The following is a 25820-nucleotide window of genomic DNA, read 5'->3' as shown; positions in this document are numbered from 1 at the left end:
TGCCACCAGTGTTTTGTCTGAGCGGGTATTTAGTGCTGCTGGTGGCATTATAACAGATAAGCGTATCCGCCTGTCAACTGAAAATGCTGACAGGTTTACTCTTAACACGGGGCTGAACATAAAGGCACTTTAAATGTATTGTTTATAATGTACTGAATACGCCATATTCCCATGCACCCCTTCCACCACAAACAAGAGTATATGTTTGAATCTTCCTTTTCTCCTCCTCCTCTTCCATCATATCAACATGTTTATTCGTCACATATATTGCCCTCAAATATATACCCTTCAAATATAATGTTTTACAGGGTCAGCTCACCTACAGGCCCTCAGATATAATTTCTTAGAGGGTCAGCTTAGCTGCAGGCCCTCGCATATAATTTTTGAGAGGGTCAGCTCTACTGCAGGCCCTCGCATATAATTTTTTAGAGGGTCATCTCTTCTGCAGGCCCTCGCATATAATTTTTTAGAGGGTCAGCTCAGCTGCAGGCCCTCGTATATAATTTTTTAGAGGGTCAGCTCAGGTGCAGGCTCTCGCATATAATTTTTTAGAGGGTCAGCTCACCAGCAGGCCTTCACCTACAATCTTTTACAGGGTCAGCTCACCAGCAGGCCCGCACCTCAAATCTTTTACAGGGTCAGCTCACCAGCAGGCCTGCACCTCAAATATTTTTGGAAGGAATTACCAAATTAACCCGTTAAGGACCCTGCCATTTTTCACCTTAAGGACCTGGCCATTTTTTGCAAATCTGACATGTGTCACTTTATATGGTAATAACTTTGGAACGCTTTTACTTATCCAAACCATTCTGAGATTGTTTTCTCGTCACACATTGTACTTCATGATAGTGGTAAATTTGAGTCAAAATATTTCATTTTTATTTATCAAAAAATACCAAATTTACAAAAAATTTGGAAAAATTCATACATTTCTAAATTTCTATTTCTCTGCTTTTAAAACAGATAGTAATACCTCCTAAAATAGTTTACTTTACATTTCCCATATGTCTACTTCATGTTTGGATCATTTTGTAAATGACATTCACTGGTCACACAGCTCCTCAAACATGGCACTAAGGAAGGGCTATGGATGTGTGAGGAGTATTGAAGGGGTTAACTCTGCAGCTGAGGAGAAAGGGCAGGCTAATCCACAGCTTTGATCTCCTCAGCACTAGAGAAGGAGAATTACAAGTAGCTCAGTTCTTATCAACTGTGTGTTTACTCACAGTGACCGTTTTACTGCAGGACGAAATTGTTCGTCCTAGTGCGTTAAGTACCTGCAAGTTAGGACAAGCATTCTCGTCCAAGGTCCTGAACGTGTTAAAAACAAAAGAAGGAAGGTATATGGAAGAAGATAAAGAACTAGCTGACTGCCTCAATGAATACTTCTGTTCAGTTTTTACAAAGGAAAATGAAGTAAAAGGACCTCAGTTAGGAAAGAAGACTAATGAATCTTTTGATGCATGTGTCTTTACAGAGAAAGAGGTTCTAAGTCAGCTGTCTAAAAATAATACAAATAAGTCACAGGGGCCTGATGGGATACACCCAAAGCTACTAAAAGAGCTCAGCGGCGAACTAGCAAAACCATTAACAGATTTATTTAACAAATCACTGGCAACAGGAGTCATCCCAGAAAATTGGAAATTGGCAAATATTGTGCCTATTCACAAGAAAGGTAGTAGGGAGGAATCGGGCAACTATAGGCCAGTAAGCCTGACATCAATAGTGGGGAAATTAATGGAACCCATACTTAAGGAGAGGATTGTGGAACATCTAAAATCCCATGGATTGAAAGATGAAAAATAGCATGGGTTTACTTCAGGGAGATCATGTCAAACTAATCTTATTGATTTATTTGATTGGGTGACGAAAATAATAGATGGCGGAGGTGCAGTAGACATCGCTTATCTGGACTTTAGTAAGGCTTTTGATACTGTCCCACATAGAAGGCTTATCAATAAATTGCAGTCTTTGTGCGTGGACTCCCATATTGTTGAATGGATTAGGCAGTGGCTGAGGGACAGACAACAGAGGGTTGTAGTCAATGGAGTATATTCAGACCATGGTCTTGGTACCAGTGGGGTACCTCAGGGATCTGTTCTGGGACCCATATTGTTTAATATCATTATCAGCGAAATTGCAGAAGGCCTCGATGGTAAGGTGTGTCTTTTTTGCTGATGACACAAAGATTTGTAACAGGGTTGATGTTCCTGGAGGGATACACCAAATGGAAAAGGATTTAGGAAAACTAGAGAAATGGTCAAAAATCTGGCAACTAAAATTTGTGCAAGATAATGCACCTGGGGCGTAAAAACCCAAGAGCAGAATATAAAATCAGTGATACAGTCCTAACCTCAGAATCTGAGGAAAGGGATTTAGGGGTCATTATTTCAGAAGACTTAAAGGTAGGCAGACAATGTCATAGAGCAGCAGGAAATGCTAGCAGAATGTTTGGGTGTATAGGGAGTGGCATTACCAGTAGAAAGAGGGAGGGGCTCATGCCGCTCTACAGAGCACTCGTGAGACCTCATTTGGAGTATTGTGCGCAGTACTGGAGACCATATCTCCAGAAGGATATCGATACTTTGGAGAGAGTTCAGAGAAGAGCTACTAAACTAGTACATGGATTGCAGGATAAAACTTACCAGGAAATATTAAAGGACATTAACATGTATAACTTGGAAGAAAGACTAGACAGAGGGGATATGATAGAAACTTTCAAATACATAAAGGGAGTCAACAAGGTAAAAGAGGAGAGAATATTTAAAAGAAGAAAAACTGCTAGAAGAGGACATAGTTTTAAATTAGAGGGGCAAAAGTTATAAAGTAATATCAGGAAGTATTACTTTACTGGGAGAGCAGTGGATGCATGGGATAGCCTTCCTGCAGAAGTGGTAGCTGCAAATACAGTGAAGAAGTTTAAGCATGCATGGGATAGGCATAAGGCCATCCTTCATATAAGATAGGGCCAAGGGCTATTCATAGTATTCAGTATATTGGGCAGACTAGATGGGCCAAATGGTTTTTATCTGTCGACACATTCTATGTTTCTATGTTTCTATGTTTTACAGGGTCAGCTCACAAGCAGGCCCACAACTCAAATCTTTTACAGGGTCAGCTCACCTGAAGTCCCTCCCATTTCATTTTTTAGAGGGTCAGCTCACCTGCAGGCCCACACCTCAAATCTTTTACAGGGTCAGCTCACCTGAAGGCCCTCGTATATAATTTTTTAGAGGATCAGCTCACCTGCAGGCTCTTGCATATAATGTTTTACAGGGTCAGCTCACCAGCAGGCGCTCACATATAATTTTTTACAGGGTCAGCTCACCAGCAGGGCCCGCACCAATTTTTTTTTACTGGTTCAGCTAACCTGCAGCCCTCACCTAATTATACCTAATAGGTAATTTGCGCACATGCTGCCTTGCTTGGATGTGGTAACCATAGCCGTTTCTCAGGCTCCCTCTCCTGAATCAAACACTGATTCCCCGTAACCCGCAGTTACAATTGTTTGCAGTGACAATGACATCAAAAGTTCATAGGCCAGACATCCGAATAGATCGTCGCCGTCACAGGGACATCCGATCGGCCCCAGTTTAACTAGAGTCACCAAAGCGGGAGCAGGCCCTCACCCATAATGTTTTAGATGGTCAGATCAGCAGGCCCTTAATCCAAATGTTTTTGAGGGTCACCAGCAGGCCATCAATCATAATTTTTCAAGGATGTGTATGATGCCCTCCTTTATGTGTAACAAAGGGTGTATTGGAGCGCCGGTTCCTTGTAATTTTTGGCAGCCCTTTCACTAAGTGCATAGGCTTTATGAGTGCAGGAGTCCCACTACCTGAACAATTGTACCACAAGTAAATGAGGCCCTCCATTATGGGATATACAGGTTTTATCGTAGTGCCTCTTCCTTGTAATTTTTGCAAGCAATTGCACTTTATATACAAGTAAATATACAGGAAAGAATGTTTTCTAAAATCGCTTTTTTTTTTTTCCGGTTTTGTGCGTATTATTGTCAGTCTGTAAAAGTGGTGTTCTACTCGGACAAGATCGCTCCCAGCAGCAATCTGCGAGTCCAAGATGCATCCAGACATCCTCCCCATGCTGTTACAGAACCATTTTGGTGGTGTTTCCATAAATTTCTGCCATTTTCCTATGAACCAGGCACCCTCCCCTCTTCAGAGCAGGGGATACCTGGTTTAATGCTCGGATTCTCCCATTGACTTCCATTATACTCCCAATGTGTTCGGCCTGAGCCCCCGAGCACTACGGTGCTCGATCAACACTACCCGTACTCTGAAACGCATTTGGTGTGCAGTATCCACTGAACAAACAGTATATATCTAAAGCAATATGCGCAAATAGGCAACGCAAATAAGCAGCACATATTTTACATACAGGGAGCGATAATCAGGTTATGTTAGACTGTAATTGATTTGGATCAACGAACAACAACCATTTACAAGACATTTGTAACATCAAATAATATAAGATCCTGATATATTTGCGGCATCAATTGCGGTATATTTCACTCGCAAAGTGTTGGTTATATACTAAGGAGCAATATAATGTGGATGTATGAATGGACATATTTTTAAAGTCTGTGAATATTATTCATTATCACTTCATCCATGGATTAAAGAGGACATTCCTGAAACGGACATATATATACTGTATGTCGAAAAACAGGCAGCACTCCATAGAATAAAATTAGAAAAAAGTTTATTCACCCATGCAGGACATGCAACGTTTCGGCTCTCTGCTGGAGCCTTCCTCAAGCAGTGTGTACAGACAAAGTGCTCAGTATAAATAGCAAACCAAATTACTGTGCCAATTTACAAAAATCACAAATAATCATGTAATACCATAGTTAAAAATAGATAAAAATAGACTGTGACAAATACTTAATATATCATATGGTTACATCATGAATATCAAAGTGATTACAGTGCGTAATAAAATCATCTCATGTGGAAAAATGCATACAAATACATAATTAATATAAATACCATAATTGGTGCCATGTGCAAACAATAATATAAAGTGCTAAGTGCTTACTAAATGATGTATCTGACGAAGAGTGAAGGAGGAGAGATGAGGAGAATGGCGGCCGCCAGCTACTTGGCGTGTGTTCCGGCGTGCCTCCAGCGCAACTGCGCATGTCAGGATGACGTATGTTCTTGCTTCATGATGAAGTTGCCCTCATTTCTGTGCAGTTGCGCACTGTGGCCTAGTTGTATTGTCAGCCATTTTGGGTGAGGGAATAGCACATAAAAGACCCGGCGCATGCGTATTTGTGTATAATAGTAACTAATTCACACAGGTTGGGGATCCTAATGCACAGTTCTGTGCTACAGATGCGAGCGGATGGCTGTGTAGGGCCAGATGGGGGCAACCACAGCCAGATGGACATGGAGCCACCACCCGGGATCACGGACCAAATGCAAGCCCGCGCGTCAATGCGGGGTCACACCGCATCTATGACCCAAACCCAAATGTCACCAACCATTCAGAGGGATCTCCTCAAAGAAGGGTCCACCATCCATGTGTGAAACAATACACTGCGCGCAGAATTATTAGGCAAATGAGTATTTTGACCACATCATCCTCCAAGCTGTATAGGCTCGAAAGCCTACTACCAATTAAGCATATTAGGTGATGTGCATCTCTGTAATGAGAAGGGGTGTGGTCTAATGACATCAACACCCTATATTAGGTGTGCATAATTATTAGGCAACTTCCTTTCCTTTGGCAAAATGGGTCAAAAGAAGGACTTGACAGGCTCAGAAAAGTCAAAAATAGTGAGATATCTTGCAGAGGGATGCAGCACTCTTAAAATTGCAAAGCTTCTGAAGCGTGATCATCGAACAATCAAGCGTTTCATTCAAAATAGTCAACAGGGTCGCAAGAAGCGTGTGGAAAAACCAAGGCGCAAAATAACTGCCCATGAACTGAGAAAAGTCAAGCGTGCAGCTGCCAAGATGCCACTTGCCACCAGTTTGGCCATATTTCAGAGCTGAAACATCACTGGAGTGCCCAAGAGCACAAGGTGTGCAATACTCAGAGACATGGCCAAGGTAAGAAAGGCTGAAAGACGACCACCACTGAACAAGACACACAAGCTGAAACGTCAAGACTGGGCCAAGAAATATCTCAAGACTGATTTTTCTAAGGTTTTATGGACTGATGAAATGAGAGTGAGTCTTGATGGGCCAGATGGATGGGCCCGTGGCTGGATTGGTAAAGGGCAGAGAGCTCCAGTCCGACTCAGACGCCAGCAAGGTGGAGGTGAAGTACTGGTTTGGGCTGGTATTATCAAAGATGAGCTTGTGGGGCCTTTTCGGGTTGAGGATGGAGTCAAGCTCAACTCCCAGTCCTACTGCCAGTTTCTGGAAGACACCTTCTTCAAGCAGTGGTACAGGAAGAAGTCTGCATCCTTCAAGAAAAACATGATTTTCATGCAGGACAATGCTCCATCACACGCGTCCAAGTACTCCACAGCGTGGCTGGCAAGAAAGGGTATAAAAGAAGAAAATCTAATGACATGGCCTCCTTGTTCACCTGATCTGAACCCCATTGAGAACCTGTGGTCCATCATCAAATGTGATATTTACAAGGAGGGAAAACAGTACACCTCTCTGAACAGTGTCTGGGAGGCTGTGGTTACTGCTGCACGCAATGTTGATGGTGAACAGATCAAAACACTGACAGAATCCATGGATGGCAGGCTTATGAGTGTCCTTGCAAAGAAAGGTGGCTATATTGGTCACTGATTTGTTTTTGTTTTGTTTTTGAATGTCAGAAATGTATATTTGTGAATGTTGAGATGTTATATTGGTTTCACTAGTAAAAATAAATAATTGAAATGGGTATATATTTGTTTTTTGTTAAGTTGCCTAATAATTATGCACAGTAATAGTCACCTGCACACACAGATATCCCCCTAAAATAGCTAAAACTAAAAACAAACTAAAAACTACTTCCAAAAATATCCAGCTTTGATATTAATGAGTTTTTTGGGTTCATTGAGAACATAGTTGTTGTTCAATAATAAAATTAATCCTCAAAAATACAACTTGCCTAATAATTCTGCACTCCCTGTACATAGTAATTAACATCGATTGCAGACATCATTTGCAAGTTTATTACAATAACTGAACGCCATCACTTGACATCACCTCAGTCTTCCCCTCTCCACACTCCGTGACACATCATCTGTAATACATAAATATGAACGTAAGAAAAATAATGTATTAAAAAAGTGAAAATTCATAAAGAACATGTACTTTGGCCAATACAAAAAATCACAAAAATACACAGAAGAGGCATTGCGAATCAAGATGGAACAAGGGCAAGCTACAATCCTATGTCGACACTCCAATTTTATAATCAATATTCAGACCATATGGTTTTAGAGAGTTAAGTGTATGTATCCACTGTAACTCTCTTTTTTTTAAGAGACTGGTTCTGTTACCACCTCTCCTGGGCATTGGTACAGAATCAATGATACAACATTTTATATCCCTTTCTCTTTCTCTGTTTAAAATCCGCAAAGTGCTTTGAGAACGGCAAATCAAGTAGTTTTTTTCTAATAGTATATCAATGATTGTTGAAACGCGTCTTGAAGTCGGTGGTAGTCTCACCGACATACAGTAAATTACATGGGCATGTGAGCACATAAATAACATAACTGGAATCGCAGGTCAGATAATGTCGTATCTGATATGCGATGCCAGTCATAGGATGTACAAAGGTTTTGCCCTTCATGATATATTTGCAGTTAACACACGCTAAGCAGGGAAAACAACCTACGCTAATTGTGGTCAATGGTATCTGCCTGTTTGTTTTCAATGTGCCCACATCAGTCTTAACCAGCTGATCCTGTATGCTCTTGGATCTGCGGTATGACATTAGAGGAGGGGAATGGAATTCTTCAATTGTTTTATGACAACCTCCCAATATATTCCAATGACGTCGGATAATGTTGCCTATATCAATACTCTGCTCAGTATAAGTCGAGATAAAAGTAATCCTAACTGATTTGGTGTGTAAAACCTTACTAGAGAGAGCATCTTTCCTATCCAATTTGGTGGCCATTTCCTTTTTTTGTTGCAAAAGTTTGGTTGGATACCCTCGATTGCGAAATTTGTTGACTAGTATATTTAAAGTTTTGTGAAGTGTGTTGGGATCTGAAACTATGTGTCTGGCCATCAAAAACTGTGAAAAAGGAAAAGATCTAACCATTGGTCTGGGATGGTTACTGCTGTATGTCAACATTGTGTTCCTATCGGTGGGCTTGGTGAACAGATCAGTATGTAGCCTGCCAAAGTTACATTGGTATCCAAGAATTGCATTTCAGTGTAGGAATGAACCAACGTGAATTGAAGTGTACTGTCAATCTGATTAAGAAACGCATGAAAGTCATATAGTTGTTCTAAAGTGACTGTCCAGATGAGGAAGATGTCGTCTATGTACCGCCACCACGCCCTGACTTGTCGGAAATGGTGGCTTCCATAGACGACATCCTCCTCAAACTGATGCATGAAAATATTGGCATAAGTTGGGGCCACATTGGCCCCCATGGCCACGCCCTGTTTCTGCATGTAGTAGGAGTCCTGAAATAAAAAATAATTGTATCTCAAAACAATCTCCAAAAGAGATAATACAAATTGACGGGCTTCTAACGTGAGAGAGGACTTCTCTAACATGCAAGAAACGGCATGTAACCCCTTTTGATGATCAATTGAGGTATAAAGGTGACGTCAAACGACGCCAATATCACATAGAAACATAGAATGTGTCGGCAGATAAGAACCATTTGGCCCATCTAGTCTGCCCAATATACTAAATACTATGGATAGCCCCTGGCCCTATCTTATATGAAGGATGGCCTTATGCCTACCCCATGCATGCTTAAACTCCTTCACTGTATTTGCAGCTGCCACTTCTGCAGGAAGGCTTTTCCATGCATCCACTACTCTCTCAGTAAAGTAATACTTCCTGATATTACTTTTAAACCTTTGCCCCTCTAATTTAAAACTATGTCCTCTTGTAGCAGTTTTTCTTCTTTTAAATATTATAGAAACATCACCCCCTGAATCCCCTTCAAGTCAATCTCCTGCAATTTGAGCAGAAAATCTGTCATATCCTGTATATACGAACTGCCACCACATGCAAAACGACGTAATAATTTGTCAAGAAAAATGGCAATATGGCTGACGATCGAATCAGAGCCAGATACAATGGGACGCCCAGGCGGGTCAAGGAGAGACTTGTGGATCTTGGGCAACACATAGATCACTGGAGTGATCGGATGTGTCACTGTAAGAAAATCCACAAGTCCCTCATCGATAACACCCGCCCGCAGCGCCCCAGATAATACATCTCAATCAACCCGCCTATCTTGAATTTTGGATCAGAATCAATGTGAAGCAAGAATATACGTCATCCTGACATGCGCAGTTGCGCTGGAGGCACGCCAGAACACACGCCAAGTAGCTGGCGGCTGCCATTCTCCTCATCTCTCCTCCTTCACTCTTTGTCAGATACATCATTTAGTAAGCACTTAGCACTTTATATAATTGTTTGCACATGGCACCAATTATGGTATTTATATTAATTATGTATTTGTATGCATTTTTCCACATGAGATGATTTTATTACGCACAGTAATCACTTTGATATTCATGATGTAACCATATGATATATTAAGTATTTGTCACAGTCTATTTTTATCTATTTCTAACTATGGTATTACATGATTGTTTGTGATTTTTGTAAATTGGCACAGTAATTTGGTTTGCTATTTATACTGAGCACTTTGTCTGTACACACTGCTTGAGGAAGGCTCCAGCAGAGAGCCGAAACGTTGCATGTCCTGCATGGGTGAATACATTTTTTTCAGATTTTATTCTATGGAGTGCTGCCCGTTTTTCGACTTTTATATATTGGGTTTGCTTAATCCCAACTGGGCCAGTTGCACCCCCTTGTTTTCTCAATAGACGGTGCTGCCACTTTTTTTCTTTTATATATATATATATATATTTATATATATAGGAAAAGCTTGCTATATGTATGAATAATGTATGAATGTATAAATATGTATGATTACAACTATGTTGAATATATCTATACTGATTATACACTAAGTGGGTATCATATTATAGAGTGGCAACAGTAGCTCGTATACTATCATTACAATTGAGAGCCACACAGATACACCATCATGTATTGGAAATACATCTATTGCTTTATTGTATATATACAGGGAGTGCAGAATTATTAGGCAAGTTGTATTTTTGAGGATTAATTTTATTATTGAACAACAACCATGTTCTCAATGAACCCAAAAAACTCATTAATATCAAAGCTGAATATTTTTGGAAGTAGTTTTTAGTTTGTTTTTAGTTTTAGCTATTTTAGGGGGATATCTGTGTGTGCAGGTGACTATTACTGTGCATAATTATTAGGCAACTTAACAAAAAACAAATATATACCCATTTCAATTATTTATTTTTACCAGTGAAACCAATATAACATCTCAACATTCACAAATATACATTTCTGACATTCAAAAACAAAACAAAAACAAATCAGTGACCAATATAGCCACCTTTCTTTGCAAGGACACTCAAAAGCCTGCCATCCATGGATTCTGTCAGTGTTTTGATCTGTTCACCATCAACATTGCGTGCAGCAGCAACCACAGCCTCCCAGACACTGTTCAGAGAGGTGTACTGTTTTCCCTCCTTGTAAATCTCACATTTGATGATGGACCACAGGTTCTCAATGGGGTTCAGATCAGGTGAACAAGGAGGCCATGTCATTAGATTTTCTTCTTTTATACCCTTTCTTGCCAGCCACGCTGTGGAGTACTTGGACGCGTGTGATGGAGCATTGTCCTGCATGAAAACCATGTTTTTCTTGAAGGATGCAGACTTCTTCCTGTACCACTGCTTGAAGAAGGTGTCTTCCAGAAACTGGCAGTAGGACTGGGAGTTGAGCTTGACTCCATCCTCAACCCGAAAAGGCCCCACAAGCTCATCTTTGATGATACCAGCCCAAACCAGTACTCCACCTCCACCTTGTTGGCGTCTGAGTCGGACTGGAGCTCTCTGCCCTTTACTAATCCAGCCACGGGCCCATCCATCTGGCCCATCAAGACTCACTCTCATTTCATCAGTCCATAAAACCTTAGAAAAATCAGTCTTGAGATATTTCTTGGCCCAGTCTTGACGTTTCAGCTTGTGTGTCTTGTTCAGTGGTGGTCGTCTTTCAGCCTTTCTTACCTTGGCCATGTCTCTGAGTATTGCACACCTTGTGCTGCTTGTTGCAGCTCTGAAATATGGCCAAACTGGTGGCAAGTGGCATCTTGGCAGCTGCAGGCTTGACTTTTCTCAGTTCATGGGCAGTTATTTTGCGCCTTGGTTTTTCCACACGCTTCTTGCGACCCTGTTGACTATTTTGAATGAAACGCTTGATTGTTCGTTGATCACGCTTCAGAAGCTTTGCAATTTTAAGAGTGCTGCATCCCTCTGCAAGATATCTCACTATTTTTTACTTTTCTTAGCCTGTCAAGTCCTTCTTTTGACCCATTTTGCACACCTAATATAGGGTGTTGATGTCATTAGACCACACCCCTTCTCATTACAGAGATGCACATAACCTAATATGCTTAATTGGTAGTAGGCTTTCGAGCCTATACAGCTTGGAGTAAGACAACATGCATAAAGAGGATGATGTGGTCAAAATACTCATTTGCCTAATAATTCTGCACGCAGTGTATATATATATATATATATATATATTTATATAATATATTTTTTTTTTTATACGGTTTGTGTTTTTTAATTGCATAATACATTTTGTTTAAACCCAGCAAATATTGTCTCCAGGTGGTTCCAATTGTTAGAGTGTCTGTCTAAGATATACAATTTACATTTATTTCTTTGATAGGGTGAATCAAACAGACATGAGCACTGCACCATATTAACAGAAAGTGAGCCGCCTTTTAACCTTTATATACAATCTTATGGTATAGGCCTAGTGAAGTTACAACTACTCTGTGTATCCTTTATACATTATGTAGGGTTTGATAATCACAGTTGAGTATAATTTCATCTGATGTGAATAACTGGCATATGTAGAATTTCTTACCTGATCTACAGTATATAATTATGAATTATACGTTATATAAATATCTATGAACTTGATTGACAGAGAGTCAGACTACTTCCTTTTTTAATCTACTGACCACTGAATTAGATTAAGAATGACAGATCTCTACCTGGTGGTTCGGTGGTTAGCAGTTTTCTCTTGAAGCTTTGGATTCAAACCCAATTACGGACAATATCTGTGGCCTGCGTTCTTAAAAACTTCCAACCACACATTGTGCAATGATTCTTTAGATAATGAAGTTAGATTTTTTTTTTGTATTGTCAATTAATACAGTTATATATAATTTTACAATATTGCTTATATGCTTATTGTGTTTTCAATATTCTTTGTAGGGTGTCAAGCTCTATTATGCAGATTACTCTACATTATAATTAATCAATTTCAGAATGGATTTGTCTTCTTCGATAAGGGACAATAGTACGGTCTACATGTGATGTTGTTCATTTGCACAATTTAACATTTTAATCACATAAGTTTATGGGCTGAATAAATCATAAGTATTTTGTGGTGTGCATTTTAGCTCTACACATTTCTAAACGCATACAGTAAATTTTTTTTTGGAAATCTTACAATCATGGAAAAGTCTAATTGTTTTTTAGAGAGCTATTTAATTTTGTACAACCATTTAGAACTGGAAATGTACCTTCTGTTTATTTATGTACAGTAGCAGGGTGCATCATCCTGCTGAAAGAAGCAACTACCATTAGAATATACCACTGCCATAAAGCAGATTATGTGGTTGCAGCAATGTTTAATTAGGTGGTATGTATGTGTCAAAGTAATATCCACATGATTGCCAAGACCCAAGCAGTACATTGTCCATAACATCACAATGCCTCCTCTGGCTTGTCTCCTTCCCACAGTGCATGCTGGTGCCGCAGACACTAAGCTGTCCACATCAAGTAAAAGAAAACATGATTCATCAGAATAAGCCACTTTTACCCATTCTTCCATGAGCAGTTCTGATGCTCATTGTTATGACACTGGTGTGGAAAGGAGTCAACCAACAAATTTGGCTTTGGGCTTAAATGGGTTATCCCAATACTAATGTAAAAATTGAAAATCAGACATCACATAGCAATTCAAGATCAGATCAGGCAGTAAAGGTTCAAAATGTAGGTTAGGCATAGGTTAGGTCAGGCAGAGGAGGATCATAAATCTGGAATGGGGCAGAAGTTGGTACATGGACAGTAAAATATAGTACAACTTTTCTGGAACTAGCAAGCTGGAAAACCTATGGCTCAGGAACCCTTCCACGGGCAAGGTTTCCTTTAAGTAGCCAAAGATGACCAGTCATTGGCTGTTGTGAATTGTGGTGCATGCCTTATGGTCCAGTGAGAGCCAGATGGAGTGCGTGCATACACTTTGGGAAAAGGGGAGAGACCTGCTGGCAAGAAGCCGGCAGTCGCCTGCAGAATAGACAAACACTGATGACTCCAGCAGCAGGTCCGGGTCACTGTGAAGACAGAAGAAGAGTAAGTGAAGAGGCGTCAGTGCCCACTTAGGGGAGCAGACATCGGCATGCACAGACCGCCGTTGTAACACTCACATACTCACTGTAGTGCTTTTGACAGTGAGCAGCGTTCAGCATGGGCACTCTGACCAGTCTGTAGCTATGTTCTGACACCTTTCATAATGAGCATTATATTTTTCAGCAATTTGTGGTGCAGTATCTCATCTATGGGATCAGAATAAGTCAACTTTTATGTCCCTTCCTCTGTCTTTCCTTAGAGGTCTTTGGACCCTTTTTGGTAGTTGCTAACTGCTGATTACTGGAAACACTCCATAAGATCTGACAACCAGTTGTTTGTCCTATCAAAAAGCGTACACATGTTCATTTGTCCTGCTTCCAGTACATCAACTCCAATAATTATCTGTTCATATACTGCCTAATCAATGTTATTCACTTCAGTGGTCTTAATGTTTTTACTGATATATGGTGTTTATCTGTAGCTATAGAAGTGCTACCAAATGTACAGTATAAGAAGTGGATGATATATGAAAGGGAGTATGACTGCAGGTAATATTGAGCAAATCGAGTTAACAAAGTGGACTACAATACGAATTTCAGGAAAAAATCGATTTGTCATGAAGCTGAATTTTCTCAGGCTTTGTGGTAAGAAATCTTTTTTTCCTGAAATGGCAGTAAAAACACAAAAAAATACATACTCATCTCATCCGTTTGTTTACGGAGAGCCTGACGGCAGGGGCGTAGCTATAGGGGGTGCAGAGGTAGCAGTTGCTACTGGGCCCAGGAGCCTGAGGGGGCCCAAAGACCCCTGTGCCACACAAAAAGACACTGGTATTATAGAAAGTTATACGAAATACGCAATACGCCCTTTTACAGTGGTCACTAAGGGGCCTTAGGTGGGGCCATCTCCTTTTTTTATAGCATCCCAGTATAAGTACTTCATGGGTCTCCCAGAGAGCAGGCCTATGACTCTCCCATGAGAGCCGCTCTCCTACTTTAACAGCCAAGACCAGGCCATTTAACCTCTTACAATAGCCCCACAGCATGTAAGTGGTTACAGTGGGAGCAGACTCCCTCTGTCTCCCATTGACACCCAGCCCCTGGCCTGCCAATAAAGTGCCCCAGTGGGCCGTAATCAATGTTAATCAGTAAATTATGTGAACCGCTAAATTGCAAGGTTAAACGTGTCCTACAAAAAGTAAGCCCTCAAACAGCTACATAGACATAAAAATATAAAAATGTTATAGCTCTTGGAAGGCGACGATGAAAAAATAAATAAAATCACTTGGTCAGTAAGGCCCAAATCAGACTGGTCACAAAGGGGTTACGAGCTTGAAATGGGTTGGATACAGTCCTAGAAGACTTCAGAGTGTCATAAATGGCTTTTAGAGAAATTTTAATTCTGACAAAATTTGGATTAAATTAAATCTGGTGGATGATTCAACCAAATTACACAAGGACAAGCAGTAGTGGCAAGCATGACGTGTGTTGGCCAGTACAGATATGTCCAACATTATCCATTAAAAATGTCAAGCTGGTTCTTATCTTCTGAACATTCTTTTTCTTTACCAGGCAATGATATGCAGTATATATGTATAGTAATAAGTGTTCATATCTTCTGCACAACTTGTAAACAAATCACATAAAACACTCCTAGATATTTTTGCTCCAAATATCTGCAGAATTTTACATGAGCCATCTATTATGACTAAATTTAAACTGACTGTAAGTGGAACTATATGGCAAAGTAAGTTTTTCCTGTTAATTAGGAGGGGACCAGCAACCAATTTGCAGTGTCTGTCATTTTCCTGTAGCTTGAGGCGATGTGTCACGTTAGAAGCTTATTGTAATTGTTGCTGCAAACTTTAATAGGAAAAAAATATTTTTCCAAATCTGTGTCAATATGACACCCTCTTAATTGTCATGCACATTTGGTAACCTCTTTTGACTGTCACTAACACAAAAAGTTTAACGGGTAAATCTGGCTCAGCAGCATTTGGTAAGGTTTAGTGGAAGGCAAAACAAAAATGAATGTGAACACGTATACTGTCACAAGAGTTCAAATTCTATGAACTGCTAGCAATAGGCCTGTTCTGGGGTCCTCAGCATATAAAAAAGGAATTATATGACTTCTTTTAAACTGCAATTTACAACCGTTTAAATTGATTTGTTTGCTTTGTGAAATGTCATTGAAAAAAAGCTCCACAAGCTTCTTTTTGCCTTTATAAACCTACATGTCAATTTTCCTATAAACTACAGGAGGCAAAAGGGAAGAAGGATGTGGTAACATAAAGGAAGAGGGAGGAAATCTGTATTTTTATAAATAATTTATTCTCAAACAAGTTTTGACACTTTCATTAGATGCTGAGGACATTCAGAATATATCATTTAGCACCAGAAATAATTAGCAAATAAACAGTATAACAATATAGCCTTAAAGGGATTGTTCAGCTTTAGGATCCTTTCTGCCAGACTCCCCTAGACTCAGATATTGATGAAGATAGTTAGAAAATATCAGTAGCCTGGAATTCCCCTTTAAAGGGGTTGTCTCATCAAATTAACCCATAAGAGTATATCATTATATACATATATCATATGCTGAAGCTCAACAGAAGAAGAGTGTTGCAACAGGACAACGACCCAAAGCATAGAAGTAAATCAATAACAGAATGGCTTAAACAGAAGAAAATACGCCTTCTGGAGTGGCCCAGTCAGAGTCCTGACCTCAACCCGATTGAGATGCTGTGGCATGACCTCAAGAAAGCGATTCACACCAGACATCCCAAGAATATTGCTGAACTGAAACAGTTCTGTAAAGAGGAATGGTCAAGAATTACTCCTGACCGTTGTGCACGTCTGATCTGCAACTACAGGAAACGTTTGGTTGAAGTTATTGCTGCCAAAGGAGGTTCAACCATTTATTAAATCCAAGGGTTCACATTCTTTTTCCACCTGCACTGTGAATGTTTACATGGTGTGTTCAATAAAAACATGGTAACATTTAATTCTTTGTGTGTTATTAGTTTAAGCAGACTGTGATTGTCTATTGTTGTGACTTAGATGAAGATCAGATCACATTTTATGACCAATTCATTCCAAAGGGCTCACATACTTTTTCTTGCAACTGTATATATCATTTTAAGACAATAGCTTTACCTCCATATAAATGATCAAAGTTTCCCTTTTTGCCGAACTCCAATACATCCAACACTTGTTTGATGATCACATATCTCACAAAAAGGCCATTTACAACACTTTATAAGGAAGGATGCATACAAGATTCCTACACTTTGTATGAAGCCTGAAGAAAACATATGCTACGAAGCCTGTAGGGTCATTCCAGCTAGAATGTCTTCAATATTTGTCAGTGTAACTGGTACTCAAAACTAGTGATGAGCGGCAGGGGCAATATTTGAATTCACAATATTTTGCTAATATTTTGTAGAATATTCGTCATATATTCGCAAATTTGAGAATTCGAGATTATACTCTTGATTGCGAAAATCGGCAATGTAATATTCGAGTAATGCACGCAAAATACAGGGGTGGGTCCCTTATGCTACATTTTTCAATCTGGTATAAGTTTTCAGAGACTGGAGAAAATGGTTGGCACGGCAAAACATTAGAATAGCTTTATATGCAGATACCGTGCTCCAATATGTTCGCTCTTGCGAATTTTCAGCAATATCTAACCTACACTGACTATCTCCCCCTAACTATCTGAATTATACAGTGCTCCCCATAATTATTCATACCCCTGGCAAATTTTGACTTAAAGTTACTTTTATTCAACCAGCAAGTAATTTTTTGATGGGAAATGACATAGGTGTCTCCCAAAAGATAATAAGACGATGTGCAAGAGGCATTATTGTGGAAACAAAAACATTTCTCAGCTTTTATTTACATTTGAGCAAAAAGTGTCCAGTCCAAAATTATTCATACCCTTCTCAATAATCAATAGAAAAGCCTTTATTGGCTATTACAGCAATCCAACACTTCCTATAATTGCAGACCAGCTTTTTGCATGTCTCCACAGGTATTTTTGCCCATTTATCTTTAGCAATGAGCTCCAAATCTTTCAGGTTGGAGGGTCTTCTTGCCATCACCCTGATCTTAAGCTACCTCCACAGATTCTCAATTGGATTCAAGTCTGGACTCTGGCTGGGCCACTCCAAAATGTTAATGTTGCTGCCTGCTAACCATTTCTTCACCACTTTTGCTGTGTGTTTTGGGTCATTGTCATGCTGAAATGTCCACTGGTGCCCAAGGCCAAGTTTCTCTGCAGACTGCCTGATCATCTTGTCGTTGAGAATCCTCATGTATTGTTCTTTTTTCATGGTGCCGTTTACTGTGATTAGCTTCCATGGTCCATTCGCTGAAAAACATCCCCAAAGCATTAGGTTCCCACCACCATGTTTGACAGTGGGTATGGTGTTCTTTGGGTTGAAGGCTTCTCCTTTTTTACGCCAAATGAAGGAAACATCATTGTGACCAAACAATTTAATTTTTGTTTCATCTGACCGTAACACAGAAGACCAGAAGTCTTCTTCTTTGTCCAGATGAGCTTTTGCAAAGGCCAAGCGAGCTTTTGTGTGCCTTATCTGGAGAAGTGGAACCCAGCAGTGTACAGTGTCCGTTGGATTGTCTGCCTTGAGACATTGCCACCAACAGAGCCCAGATTCACTAGGATAACCTTGGTGATGATCCTTGGATTCTTTTTCCCCTCTCTAACTATCCTCCTGGCCAGCACAGGTGTCACTTTTGGCTTCCGACCATGTCCTCTGAGATTTTCCACAGTGCGGAACATCTTGTATTTTTTGCTCAAATGTAAATAAAAGCTGAGAAATTGTTTTTTCCCCCCACAATAATGGACATCGTCTTATTATCTTTTGGGAGACACCTATGTCATTTCCCATCAAAAAATTAGTTGCTGGTTGAATAAAAGTAACTTTAAGTCAAAATTTGCCAGGGGTATGAATAATTATGGGCAGCACTGTATATATAAGTTAACTGTCTAATGTAATACAAGAAAACACAGAGCACAGCAATGACACTGCTGTCTCTTTCATAACTGCAGTAAACTTTAGAAAATGGCTGCTGGGGAGGTTCTTATATAGTAAGGGGTAGGCAAATTTTCTATTGGTTGCTAGGGATGTTGCTAAGCTGTGACGAAACCTTCTCATTGGCCCACAAGCTAGAAGAAGGGAGGGATGATCATCTGATGTGTACGGTGTTAAAAAAAAAAATATATATATATATTCATCATTACGATACGAATATATAGCACTATATTCTAAATATTCGTCAATTCTCGAAGTGCCGATATTCGTGATAAAAATTAGCTTTTCGAATATTTGCACTCAACACTACTCAAAACATACAAAAATATATATTTTACTATATGTGCATGTATTCACAAGCATTGCAATGTGCCCACATAACATATAATTCCATCAGATTTGTATTACACTTGTTTTGTCTGTGAATCTCTGGGGCAGACATGGCAGTTTTTGACAGCTTTATGCACTTAGCAAGTTAGAGAGGAGCTGTCAATCTAGTGTGTAGAGTCAGAACAGTGTGATATCTGTGTCTGCTGAGATTTACACCCGACATCAATGGAACAACTCTCCAGAGCCATCCATCACACACTGCGCGCCTTTCAATCTCAACCCTTACACAGTGCACATTTCCTGGAGGAACTATTTTGTCGTTACATACCAACATATCCCTGTAGAAGTCTATGTGTCACAAGTAAAAAGAGGTGGAATTAAAGTGGACCTGTCATCTTCAATGGTATATGCTACAAATACATGCAAAACGGATTATGTTTCCACTTTTCTGTTCAGAAATGCAGAAAATTGCTTTCAGAAATGCTACTTATAAATCTGTTAACGCCAAACTGACCATGGTTTCTAATGGAGTACATATTGCTTTTCATTTCTTATGCTCAATAGCCATTTTTCCTTATACACGTATCGGAGGTCATTTATTAAACTGGTGTAAAGTAGAACTGGCTTAGTTGGTCATAGCAACCAATCATATTCCACCTTTCATTCTGGACAGATTATTTGGAAAATGAAAGGAGGAATCTTATAGGTTGATATGGGCAACTAAGCCAGTTCTACTTTAACCTACTTTGATATATGACCCCCAAAACTTTTATATTCCCCTCTCAAATTCATTAAATAAGGCCCCTTAACCAAGTGTTCTACCTATTGCTTATCTTGCTTATAAACCACTCTATGAGATGGACAGTTTATGCAATTTGGATATTTACTACGTAGAGGTTCCACTTTCTCTTTTTTACAAACGTTTCTCACCCAGTTAAATGCTACAATTCCTATATCAAGTTCTATTTTTCTTTTATGAAGGACGTTTAGCAGGTACCTACCCTCCTCTGACATAAACATGAAAGCCCTAGAATCACCAAAGAGGAAGGAATTCCTCACTCCTCTTTGGTGATTCTAGGGCAGGGCTGGCCAACCTGTGGCTCTCCAGCTGCTGTAAAACTACAACTCCCAACATGCCCTGCTGTAGGCTGATAGCTGTAGGCAGACTGGGCATACTGGGAGTTGTAGTTCTGCAACAGCTGGAGAGCCGCGGGTTGGCCATCCCTGTTCTAGGGCTTTCATGTTTATATCAGAGGAGGGTAGGTACCTGCTCCACGTCATTCATAAAAGGAAAATAAAACTTGATATTGGAATTGTGAAGCATCTGATTATAGTTGATTATAAAACAACCCCATCTATTTGCTTCCTTAGGGCACACAAACATTATGAAGAAAAATCCCATGATGCTTGTCACCGCCCCCCAGGAGCCAGAGAAAAGATGCACTGACACAGAGCAACTTTTTCTTTGGTGGGTAAGACCTATCCACGTTGGTCATTGCTAAGTTCAAGTTTGACATGTAAATGACATTTGCACTGGATAACCAATGGTACTTTCTCTAAGCATTGCAATTGATCAACAGGGGTTATTGAAGCTAGATTTTGGTAATTGATACCTGAGACAGCTTAAATATTAAACGTGGTTATCATGATGAAAAAGGCCCTTTAAAGGATTTATTAGTGTCAGATGTACGGTAGTGATGTCGCGAACATAAAATTTTCCATTCGCGAGCGGCGAACGTGAATTTTCACAAATGTTCGCAAACGGGCGAACCGCCATAGACTTCAATAGGCAGGCGAATTTTAAAACCCACAGGGACTCTTTATAGCCACAGTAGTGATGGAAAAGTTGTTTCAAGGGGACTAACACCTGGACTGTAGCATGCCGGAGGGGGATCCATGGCAAAACTCCCATGGAAAATTACATAGTTGACGCAGAGTCTGGTTTTAATCCATAAAGGGCATAAATCACCTAACATTCCTAAATTGTTTGGAATAACGTGCTTTAAAACATCAGGTATGATGTTGTATTGATCAGGTAGTGTAGGGTTACGCCCGCTTCACAGTGACAGACCAAACTCCCCGTTTAACGCACCACAAACAACCGCAAACAGTCCATTTGCACAACCGCAAACTCCCCATTTGCACAAGGTTGGATACCAAGCTAGCCATGTCCCGTTCCTTGTCCTCACTGATGTCATTGAAGGTCTCTTCCTCCACCCAGCCACGTACAACACCAAGGGTCCCCGAAAGGTGACAACAAGCCCCCTGGGACGCCTGCTGTGTTTGGTCTTCCACCTCCTCAAAGCCACCTTCCTCCTCTGACTCCTCTTCTTCAGACTCCTCTCTCTGTGTTGCCTCTCTCTGCGTTATTATAAGGTGTGTTTAGTAGTACTATTCCTATCAGTTTAATCCCTGTTACGTCCACTAGTATTATTATTATTATTATAAGGTGTGTTAAGTAGTACTATTCCTATCAGTTTAATCCCTGTTACATCCCCTATTAGGGGACGTGTATATGGCATCAATTTTAGGAACGGGGAGATGGAAAAAGATGCTTGGTCGGTCCTCCTACTTCAAATTTGGGGCACTGCGCGGGCAATCTAATGTGCCACCATATATGAGTGGTGTGTTAAGTAGTTCTATTCTTATCAGTTTAATCCCTGTTACGTCCCCTATCAGGGGACGTGTATATGGCATCGATTTTAGGAACGGGGAGATGGAAAAAGATGCTTGGTCGGTCCTCCTACTTCAAATTTGGGGCACTGCGCGGGCAATCTAATGTGCCACCATATATGAGTGGTGTGTTAAGTAGTTCTATTCTTATCAGTTTAATCCCTGTTACGTCCCCTATCAGGGGACGTGTATATGGCATCGATTTTTGGAACGGGGAGATGGAAAAAGATGCTTGGTCGGTCCTCCTACTTCAAATTTGGGGCACTGCGCGTGCAATCTAATGTGCCACCAGATAGGAGTGGGTGTTAAGTAATTCTATTCTTATCAGTTTAATCCCTGCTACGTCCCCTATCAGGGGACGTGTATGGAATAGATTTTAGACAACCGCAAAGAGTTGTCAATAGTTGACAAAAATTACTGCTATTTTTTCACAGTCCAAAAATATATATATATTTTTTTTATGTACACTACTGTTACACCAGATATGAGTTGCACTAATGTGACACTGTGTCCTGGCAGGACCTGAAACGCACACGTGTGAAGAAAAATGACTGCTATTATATTACAGTCAAAAAGGTTTTTTGATTTTTAAAATGCAAGCTATTGTGACACCAGATATGAGTGGTGGCACTGGGCAAGTGGGCACAGTATACGCTGTGAGCCTGACACACACGCTGGCAGGCAGGCAACTGCAATTAGATTACACAGGGGGGAAAAAAGCAGACTGATTATTACAGTCAAAAAATTATTATATATTGGGATTGGGATTATCTATCCATTCGTAGTGAGGCACTTGGCTCTTTATGTGATGATCTTGTGAAACTTTATGAGGTGGCTTTATACCCTAATTTATGAATGACCAACCTATACTTTGGCACATATACAGTTTTTTATCTCCTGTGAGGGCATTTTACTGCCTTATGTGCATCTGCACCACCAACTGATTTCAAGCTGTATTTTATGAATTATGTATGAATAAAGGTATTTATTATTTTCTATCCGGATTGGCCTTTTTTGTGTAAAATACACCCCCACCCCCCCTATTAAAACCATTGGTGGTTAGTGCGGCCCCCCCCCCATTAAAATCATTTGTCCAGTGCGGCTCCTCCTACTGGTAAGTGACAGGTCTGTGCTATAAGCAATGCGCCGCACAGACCTTTCACTTACCAGTAGGAGGAGCGCCGGCCGGCCACAGACAGCATATGTAAGTATAATGCTGCTAAAAGTGCTAAGTAATCATGGCAGCCAGGACTGCAGTAGCGTCCTGGCGGCCATGGAAACCGATCGGAGCCCCAGCGATTAAACTGGGACTCCGATAGAAACTGCTGCTCCGCTGCCACCAATGATGGGGGAGGGGAAAGGGGGGTTGTTAACCAATGATTTTAATTAGGGGGGAGAGGGGAGGCCGCACTGGACACCAGTGATTTTAATAGGGGGTGGGTGGGGGTGGGGGGGTCGCACTAGCCACCAATGATTTTAATAGGGTGTGGGTGGGGGTGGGGGGGCTGCACTAGCCACCAATGATTTTAATAGGGGGGGGGCGCACTGGCCACCAATGATTTTAATACTGGGGAGGGAGGGAGGGGGTTCCGCACTGGCCACTAATGATTTTAATACTGAGGAGGGAGGGGGGTCTGGCCCCCTGCTGCCTGGCAGCACCTAAACTCTCTTACAGGGGGCTGTGATCCGCACAATTAACCCCTCAGGTGCGGCAACTGAGGGGTTAATTGTGTGGATCACAGCCCCCTGTAAGAGATCAGGTGCTGCCAGGCAGCAGGCGGCCATTATGTCCACATTTCTCAGTATATTCTAACTTGAAGCGTCCCCATCACTATGGGAACGCCTCTGTGTTAGAATATACTGTCGGATCTGAGTTTTCACGAACCAACTCAAATCCGATGGTATATTCTAACATAGAGGCGTTCCCATGATGATGGGGACACTTCAAGTTAAAATATACAATCGGATTGGAGAAAACTCAGATCCGATGATATATTAATATATCCCGAACACCGAACCCGAACTTTTACTGAAATGTTCAGGTTCGGGTGCTGAACACAGTAAAGTTCGGTACGAACCCGAACTTTACAGTTCGGGTTCGCTCAACCCTAATTAAGATCACTTATCAACCCTACCAGATATGATTACATATCTGTCTAATGATTACTTGTCCTCCTTACTCTATATGGTTAGATATCAGCCCTGTTGGATACCATATTAAAGGCTCAAATGGAGTAAGGAGAGTCACCATACTGCATCACATAAGCACCCCATTGTGTAACGCAAATTCCTTATTAAATGAAGCACACATATGAGATTGCCTCATTTAGTCCTTTGGGACTCACTGTCCGTAGTTTAAAGATCCATTGGGTTTTCTTATGGAGTAGCATCGTATGGAGTATATGTAAAATGACACCCCAAAACACATTGCCCACCTTCTCCTGAGTACGGCGATACCAGATGTGTGACACGTTTTTGCAGCCTAGATGCGCAAAGGGGCCCAAATTCCTTTTAGGAGGGCATTTTTAGACATTTGGATCCCAGACTTCTTCTCACGCTTTAGGGCCCCTAAAATGCCAGGGCAGTATAAATACCCCACAAGTGACCCCATTTTGGAAATAAGACACCCGAAAGGTATTCAATGAGGGGCATGGCGAGTTCATAGAATTTTTTTATTTTTTTTGCCACAAGTTAGCGGAAATTGATTTTTTATTTATTTTTCTCACAAAGTCTCCCTTTCCGCTAACTTGGGACAAAAATTTCAATCTTTCATGGACTCAATATGCCCCTCACGGAATACCTTGGGGTGTCTTCTTTCCGAAATGGGTCACATGTGGGGTATTTTTACTGCCCTGCCATTTTAGCGGCCCTAAAGCGTGAGAAGAAGTCTGTAATATAAATGTCTAAAAAAAAATTACGCATTTGGATTCCGTGAGGGGTATGGTGAGATTTTATTTTTTGTCACAAGTTAGTGGAATATGAGACTTTGTAAGAAAAAAATAAAAATAAAAAATTCTGCTAACTTGGGCCAAAAAAATGTCTGAATGGAGCCTTACAGGGGGGTGATCAATGACAGGGGGGTGATCAGGGAGTGTATATGGGGTTATCACCCCCCTGTCATTGATCACCCCCCTGTAAGGCTCCATTCAGACATCCGTATGTGTTTTGCGGATCCGCGGTGTCCGTGTTTTGCGGATCCACGGATCCGCTAAATACATACGGACGTCTGAATGGAGTCTTACAGGGGGGTGATCAATGACAGGGGGGTGATCAGGGAGTCTATATGGGGTGATCACCCCCCTGTCATTGATCACCCCCCTGTAAGTCTCCATTCAGACGTCCGTATGTGTTTTGCGGATCTGATCCATGTATCCGTGGATCTGTAAAAAACATACGGACGTCTGAATGGAGCCTTACAGGGGGGTGATCAATGACAGGGGGGTGATCAATGACCGGGGGGTGATCAATGACAGGGGGGTGATCAGGGAGTCTATATGGGGTGATCACCCCCCTGTCATTGATCGCCCCCCTGTAAGGCTCCATTCAGACGTCCGTATGTGTTTTGCGGATCCGATCCATGTATCCGTGGATCTGTAAAAAACATACGGACGTCTGAATGGAGCCTTACAGGGGGGTGATCAATGACAGGGGGGTGATCAAGGACAGGGGGGTGATCAGGGAGTCTATATGTGGTGATCACCCCCCTGTCATTGATCACCCCCTGTAAGGCTCCATTTAGATGTCCGTATGTGTTTTGCGGATCCGATCCATGTATCCGTGGTTCTGTAAAAGACATACGGACATCTGAATGCAACCTTACAGGGGGGTGATCAATGACAGGGGGGTGATCAGGGAGTCTATATGGGGTGATCACCCCCCTGTCATTGATCACCCCCCTGTAAGGCTCCATTCAGACGTCCGTATGTGTTTTGCGGATCCGATCCATGTATCCGTGAATCCGTAAAAAACATACGGACGTCTGAATGGAGCCTTACAAGGGGGTGATCAATGACAGGGGGGTGATCAGGGAGTCTATATGGGGTGATCAGGGGTTAATAAGGGGTTAATAAGTGACAGGGGGGGTGTAGTGGTGTTTGGTGCTACTTATT

The sequence above is a fragment of the Bufo bufo genome, chromosome 1 (genome assembly GCF_905171765.1).
Source record: "Bufo bufo chromosome 1, aBufBuf1.1, whole genome shotgun sequence".
In the NCBI taxonomy this organism is placed as follows: domain Eukaryota; kingdom Metazoa; phylum Chordata; class Amphibia; order Anura; family Bufonidae; genus Bufo; species Bufo bufo.
This window is presented reverse-complemented; position numbering follows the sequence as displayed.